The sequence below is a fragment of the Camelus dromedarius genome, chromosome 1 (assembly GCF_036321535.1).
Source record: "Camelus dromedarius isolate mCamDro1 chromosome 1, mCamDro1.pat, whole genome shotgun sequence".
In the NCBI taxonomy this organism is placed as follows: Eukaryota; Metazoa; Chordata; class Mammalia; order Artiodactyla; family Camelidae; genus Camelus; species Camelus dromedarius.
The window spans coordinates 14471730-14479611 of NC_087436.1; positions in this window are offsets into that span (position 1 = coordinate 14471730).

Genomic DNA, 7882 nt, shown 5'->3' on the forward strand with positions numbered 1-7882 from the left:
GTGTATTTTGCTTTTAAAGTTGAAAGTGAGATTAATGTATAAAAAACACTGGGTTAGATGCTCTCATTTTACAAGCAATGTCAAGTATTTCCTCAGGGTGTCGGTGAGATCATCAGATGTCATTTTTATCACTTGGCTTTTGTCCCAGCAACATAAGTAAGCCTCATAAAAAATGGTCTCATTGCTACTGATTAGAACTGATTTGCAAACTGTCGAAGTTTTAAGACTGATTTTAAGACTGATTTCAGATTTTTTCTCCTACCTTCTATGCTGAGAATAATATATATAATACTATTTTTTCTTTATGACTTTGGCTTTATAAATGTCAGGTATATATATATATAAAGCTATAGATTATTCTATTCTCTTCTGCAGAGTTTTTTTTTTTAATAAAAATAAATAAGTATATAAAAATTTGCATGCCAGCTTGCCCATTCAGCAGTGATAGATTGAAAAGCACCCTAAATTTAATTGAAAAAGCACTACAAGATAGGAGGAAAGAATATCTTCCACATTAATTTCTGCATAATTAATGTCTGCCAATATTTAGAATAAACATTTATTTGAAAATAAGAGACTTGTTTACTAAAATGTTGATGACTAACAGTAAAGAAGTGAATTATGCATTTTTATAAAGGAAAAATCCTTTTAACTTAACTTCCATGACTCTTTAAAAGAAGGATTATTGCAGGGGAAGGTGTAGCTCCGTGGCAGAGCATGTGCTTAGCATGCACGAGGTTGTGGGTTTAATTCCTAGTACCTCCTCTAAAAATAAAAAGATAAACAAATAAGCCTAATTACTTCCCCCAAAAAAACAAATTTAAAAGGAAGGATTGTTAACCTTCATAACTGCATTCTTGATCCATATACCTCTTTAAAATAAAACAATGTCAATTCAAAAAGTTCTTATAGAATTGAACCAGCTTTATACAAAATTGTCCAGACTAAAAGTTAAGTGGATTATCTGCCTACCTAAAAGACACTATTACACACTCTTGTCTTTTTCCCTTCTGACAAAATATTTTTAAATTGAAGAATGAAATTTTAATTTTCTATGGGAATATAATTTTAAAAAATATTTTTAGTAAAAATGGAAAAATCTTAGAGATTAAGCCTTCTCTTTTTCTTGATTACTCGCTTTTCTTTATGCCTTTAATTCTAATCTCATTTTCCACACCTTGACATTATAGCAGTTAGAGCAAGGCTGACTGGCAGGTTCATAACATGTAGATAACATGAAGAATTCCTTGAACTAGGATGCATTCTTGCAGGTCACAAAAACTAATCACTACATTGACAAACGATGAGCAGAAGACTCCTCACGGCCCCAACTAAAGTAAAACCTGGTCGGTCGTGTCATCACTAAGCCTCTACGGTCTGTTACATTGGGTATTTCCTTTCTATTCTAACTGGGATGACTGAGCAATTAAAGTGGTGGGACAGCTCAGCCTGGAGCTGACTTGGCCCCAGAGCTCACACAATTTCCCAGAGGTAGGGAGACGATGCTAAGTGAGAATGATAATCCAACTAGCATTTATTATGTGTATCGGTTAAGAATTCAGTTCAGCCTCTAATGCTAGAGACAACATAAAATTGTTTTTTAACAAGATTGTTTTTTTCTCACATATGAAGGAGGACAGAGGTAAGCTGGTATGGTAACTCCGTGGTCATGTGGGACCCCGGCTCCTGCTGACCCTCCCGCATGTCCAGTGGTGCAGAGCTTCCGTCCGCGGGGCTGCTTGATCCAAGGTGGTTGGTCCAGCTCCAGCATGGTATTCACAAGAAGGGGAGTGTGGGAACCAGTGGAAAGGGGAGCCTCCAAACTAGGTCAGCCACTTCCCCACCAGCCCAGTGAAGCCCCTCATCTTGCTGGCCAATCTTTCTGGAAGGCAGCAGGGAACTGTAGTCTCTATGGTTGGTACCTGTCACACCCACCGGTGAGGGTTCTGTTTCTCCAAGCAACAGAATATTGGCTATTTGATGGAGTAGCAATCCTGGCCATAAGGTGCTACACTTAATACAGCATCTCATGTTAACGCTCCTGATATGCTTTTAAGTTAGGCTTAGAGAACTTATAAACTCTTCCCATGTCTCCCCAACGGCAAAGCACATGCTTCAGACGCTATAGGACACTGCCTCCCATTAACAAGCAATAGGAAAACGGGTTAGAAGATGTCAGTCATTGTCAAGGAGGCCTGAAGGTGGACACCCCCTGAGATAAGAAGTAACAGAAGCTGCAGGATTGCAGTGAGGGCGGGACCCCAGAGCCAGTAGAAATGGTGTATCATGCTGAGAAAAAATGCCAGGGCTTAGAAGAGGGGTGAAAAAGAAAAAAAAAAAAACCTGGTTTCTGGACCTGAGTACTGGTAAAGGTTTGGTTACCCAGGGGGAAAAATTAAATTCCCACTTGCTGGAGCTGAAGTCAACAGGATGGCAGTGGTGTTCTTGAAGGGCTGCGATGGAGAGATGCCCAGATACCCTCAAGAACAGGCGCCAGTGCTAGAATCTGAAAGAATTTAAATATTTAAATTTAAATAGCCTGAAATATCACCTCTGTCCCAGGCACAGTCATGCCAGCCTGTACAGAAGGCTTGTGTGGAACAGGAAGCAGAGCATTGTTGAGGGTTCAAGGGGCCCATCTGTGGATGCATTTTACTTTCCAAGAGAGAAAACCTGGTTGAATCGGTGCTTTGGCCATCTATTGTACCTAGCAAACCACCTCAAAACGTAGTAGCTTAAAACAGCAGCATTCATTAATTTTGTTCCTAAGTTTTCAATTTGGGTAATATTTAGTGAGAATGGCTTATCTCTGTTCCATGTGGCATCAGCTGAGGCTGAGGCTCCACTGTCAGGTGGTTGCTCACACGGCTGGCAAGTTGACCGGCTGTTGTATTGGAGCCCAGACAGGTCCAAGGGCCAGGGGCCTTGGTTCCCAATGTGGGGCTCTCCATAGACTTCTTAGGCTCCCACACAGCCTGGAAGCTGGGTTCCAAGAGCAAGTGTCCCAAGAGAACAAAGGGGAAGTACATGGTATTTTTGTAAGCTGGATGCAGACACTATATCCCATCACTTCTGCCTTACTCTGTTTTTTGAGACAGTCACAGAGTTCAAGGTGGAGAAGCTGTACAATGGGAGCAGTGTCAAGGTCACATTGTGAGAAGACAAGTGAGATAAGAGATGTGTTGCAGGCATCTCTGGAAAATATGATCTGCTGAAATTGATGTAGCCCTAAGCAACACAGAGAAAATATGTTAGGGAAACTCACATCAAGTGTCCTAAGGAACATATGACATCCCTGGGTCCAGTGCTTCTATGATTGTCTTTGGCTTAGACGTACATCCCTGGTCTGGTCATTTTGGGCAGGTAGTAGAACTGGTTTCACCCACTTCATGAAGCATGAGGCATGAGCCACAGCCCAGAAGAGGCTGTGGGTGGGTCAGACACAGACATTTATGAATACTCTCAGTACATAAGATTGGTTGTGAGCACCTTGAGGATAGGGATGAAAAAGTCTTAGGCATCTCTGTATCCCAAATAGTAGATAATCAGTCATCTGTAACCGATTATGAACTCGTGGACCCAAATTGGGAATGGCAGGAAGACAGCCAGTACTGGATGTAGCTGGAGCCACAGGGACTCAGACACAAGGCTTCTTCCGTTTTCTGTCTTTCCTTCATTCTGGGACCACCTTTCTCCATGGGGCTGTAACAATGGCAGCTGGTAGCTCCAGGGAGCTCATCTTTCTATCTTAACCATCAGAGCAGAAGGGAATCTCTTCCCTTGCCTCAAATTTACAAAAATCCCCCAGAACAAATCCGACTCCCCGGGTTTTATGTCTAACCTTGTGACAAATGGGGATTGGGACTGACTGGGATGGACATCTCTTTCTACGGCCGCAGGTGAAAGTGCGCATGTGTGCACACACGTGCTATAGGTACTGGTTGATTGGTTGGGTTGATGGGTAATTGATTAGTTGGTTGGTTGGTTGTGGAGAAGAGGATGCAGTGGGAAGCAGTTTCCAAGGGGAATCAGAGTGCTATGACCGGAAGCAGGGCATTTGGGACCAGCCAAGGACACAGTTACTCTCCATTAGATGTGTTTCTCATTCCTCTTCCACTCACTTACCCGCATTCAAGGAGTCAGAGCTCCAGAACTGGCCTGGTCCTCTGGATGGTGGATTTACGGATGGTTTGCCAGCCTTCTGTGCATTTTAAATATTTCCCAAATATTCTGCCGTAAATATCCATAACTTTTGTAATAGAAGTTTAAAAAAATAATAGAATGGGTAAGCTTTCCAAAGCAGAAATATTAAGACCCCAAACCTAGAAGAGTCTGAATTTTAGGTCTAATATTCTTACAGCATATATATCTTTTGAATCTTAGTTGCAAAACTGACTGAATATATTTAGGTGTTTGTGACCAGGACCATTTTTGTGGGTAGGAGAAAGGATACTGAAAAAAAAGGTAAGAGGCCCTCAAAGACTTGCTGTATAGTGTGGAGTACCTAGATTTTTCTACACGCACTCCTGTAACCCAGACAGTTTGCCCCTGTCTCTTCAGAGACTATGGGAGAAGCAGGGTAGTTTTTGGAACTCTGCGTATAGCTTGTGGAGGAAGCCACCGTTCAGGACAGGAGCGGAGGGGTTATTAAGGTGGTTGTCAAGTCTCTGAGATGCTAAACAAGAATAAGGCAGAATGGGCAAGATCTTCTTGCCCCGTGATGCATCGTATCTAATCACTTGGGTTCTTTTCATTTTCTTGCTCGAGGGATCATTTAACATTAAAGAAGATTTTGAATAAAGAGCAAAAATATTCTCCATTTAAAATTCTCTTTGTTGTGTGCTTTGGTAGCTGCCTAAGTTTCTACAATGAATACACACAACTTTGATAAGAGTAAAAAGTTATTGAAAATACAGTCTGGTTGAAATCCTCCTCCCTGCCCACCCCCCTACCCCACCCCGCCCAAATCATTCTTAATTTCACGAGCCTAGTAAAGCAATTCATATTCTTAGGAGTCTCCTCTTATCTCTTTCTAAGAAAGAGGAAGTGAGAAGAGGGCTGGGGGTGGACCTTGGATCAGGGCTTTTACCAGGTGACTTCCTAAAGCAGCGCCGCCCACCCGGGGAGAGGCGGGGAGACAAGTATTTCCTGAACAGAGCAGGGGCCCTTAGCAGTGGCTACTGGAGAGCTTAGAAAGGTCAGTGGGAGAGGAAGCCAGTCAGAAATCCTGGATAGAGAAAGTACTAGAAGGCTCCCCCGAAGATGCCACTGAGATCCATCCATTCAGCAAACATGTACTGAGTGCCTATTATGTGTCAGGCATTAGAGATGCGGAGGGGAGATGAGGGAGCGTGGTGAAGCCCGGAGCCCCGGGCACTGGACTGCCTGGGTTGAAATGCTGGCTGTGTGCCTCTGGGCAGGTCACTTAACCTCTCTGTGCTTCCTGAGATTTGGGGGAAAACCACACGAGTTGATCCACATGAATGCTCCCAACCGTAAGAGCCTGGAGTGTGTTAAGGATTGTACAGTGCTGGCTGAAGCTAGTGTGGTCTCTGCCCTTAAGGTGCTCACAGTCCAGAGGCTGAAACAGCACAAACTGGAAGTCTATGGAACAAGCTGAAAGACCTGCCAGGTTCACTTTGTTAAGCTGCAGAGCTGCTGAGAGGCTCCCTGGATGAACAGCTTTGGAGGCAATCGTGCTGCCCAGGGCCCTGGCCCCAGGCGCCGTTTTGTAGTTCACTGGGTCACAGAAGGCATGCTCACATGTTGAGAGTCATTCTAAGTCAGAGTGACAGGGCGATGACGAAGACTTTTATTGAGTACTTCCTCTGTAATAGGCACTTTCCTAAGTGTCCCTATGAGTTAACTCACTTAACTCCCCAAGTAGGTATGTTATCACCCCCATTTTACAGATGAGGAAACTGAGGCACACAGAGATGAGGTCACACAGGTAGCATGTGGTGGAGCTGGGACCTGAATCTAGGTTTCCAAAATCAGCTTGCATCCACCAGGGACACTGTGTAGACTTGCCATTTTTATGACTACGGAGAAATTTTGCAAAAGGTGACCCTTGATGCTGTTTGCCCACTTATTTGACTTCCATTCATCTGTTCCTTCTGTTGACATTTACTGAGCCTCTTGCTCTAAGTGGGGCACCATGGGGCCTGTCGGGGGCAGCGAGCAAGCCAGTATCCTCCCATCAAGCTGTTTTGGCAGAAAAGTCTCGTGCCCAAATGCAGAGAGGGACAAGTGACTGGCAGGGAACAGATACAGGGCTCAGAGACACAAGAGCAAGGATGGCTTGGCGTTGAGGAGAGCAGGCAGCACCTCAGGGAGAGAATCGACTTGGAGCAGAGTCTTGAAGGACGAAAGGTTTTGACAGATGGTCATTCAAGAAAATGACCTTGAACTCTGGCCTGGGAAGTTAGATTTCATTTAGCAGGAAAACGAGGAGCTCATGCAGAGACTTGGGAGAACAGGGGCAAAAGGATCAGCCCTGGGACTTGGACAAATGATGCTCAGTTCGTGGAGAGTGAGTTTCAGGAAATGGGAACGAATGTAGGAGCAGAAGGGATTAAGAAAAGAGAAGAGAATGAGGAAGGACACCACAAATAGGCTCAGGTCACTGCCCACCTTCTCTTGGCTGCTTAAAACCCTTCAGACGTCTTCCCGTTGATCTTGGAACGAAGCTCAAAGTCCTCCGCACACCTGCAGCCTGCCTTTGCCTCTTGGATCCCTCCAGGCTCAGTGCTTCCGTCAACAGCCTTCCTTCAACTCAGGGACTCTCCTTTGCCCTTCCTTCCCCCGGCTTTCTCATCTGCTGTTTCCTCTGCCTGAACTCTGCCCTGGCCACCCGACACCTGCTCTTTGCCCCATCAGGTCCCATTCATCCTCCAAATTTCAGCTCCATCCAAGCCTACCCAGGCCCCCACTGTGTGTTCTCAGTATCTTTTTTTTTTTTTGGCAGCACTTGCTTGTTCATGTGATTATTCAACTAATGCCTGTCTTGATTATAAGCTTCGTGAGAAAAGATAAATGCCTGCCCTTGATTGTAAGCATCACGAGAACAGATAAACATCTGTTTGGCTTACCTTCATACCCCAACACCAATCATCTCTTGAGATAATACACCCTTCAAACATTAGCTCAACACATGGAAAAACTATAGGATTTGATAACTGATTAAGAGGAATGAAGGATAATGCCAGGCTTTTGACACTGGTGATAGAAATACTGGCACTGCTGTTTATCACAAAGGGGAACACAGGAGAAATGGTTTTTCAGAGATGATGAGGAATCCAGCGTTGTGCATATTGATTCACAGGTACCAGCAGGTCATCAGTTTGTCCAGCAGGACATAGCAAACTTAACACTACAACTTAAGGGAAATATAACTGGAGAAAGAAAGAAGGAATGAAGAGTTTGTAGGTGTATCAATGAAAATTAGTTTGCCTGCATATAGTAAAAAAGCCAAAAGAACAGAGACTTAAATTTGTAAGGGTTTATTTTTCTCTCACCTACAAGAAATCTGGGGGGAGGAAGTTTGGGGCTGGTATCATGAGTCCATGGTCACCTGAGCCCATGCTCTCTCCATCTTTCGGAGCCTCCATCCTTGGGGCGTGGATTCTATCCTCAAAGTCGCCTCTGGCCCCAGATGGCTGCTGGAGCGCCAGTCATCAAAGCTGTCTTTCTGGCAGCAGGAAGGAAGAAGGGGAAAGGCGAAATGGACTCCCCTGAAAGCCTGATCCACTTCCATCACACTGGCCAAAACTTAGACAAGAGGTTCATCTTGCCTTAAGTAAAGCCAGAAACGTAGCCTTGTAGACGGGTGCATTGCTACCTTGAAGAAAGTCAAGGATTCTTCTACTAAGAATATGTATCA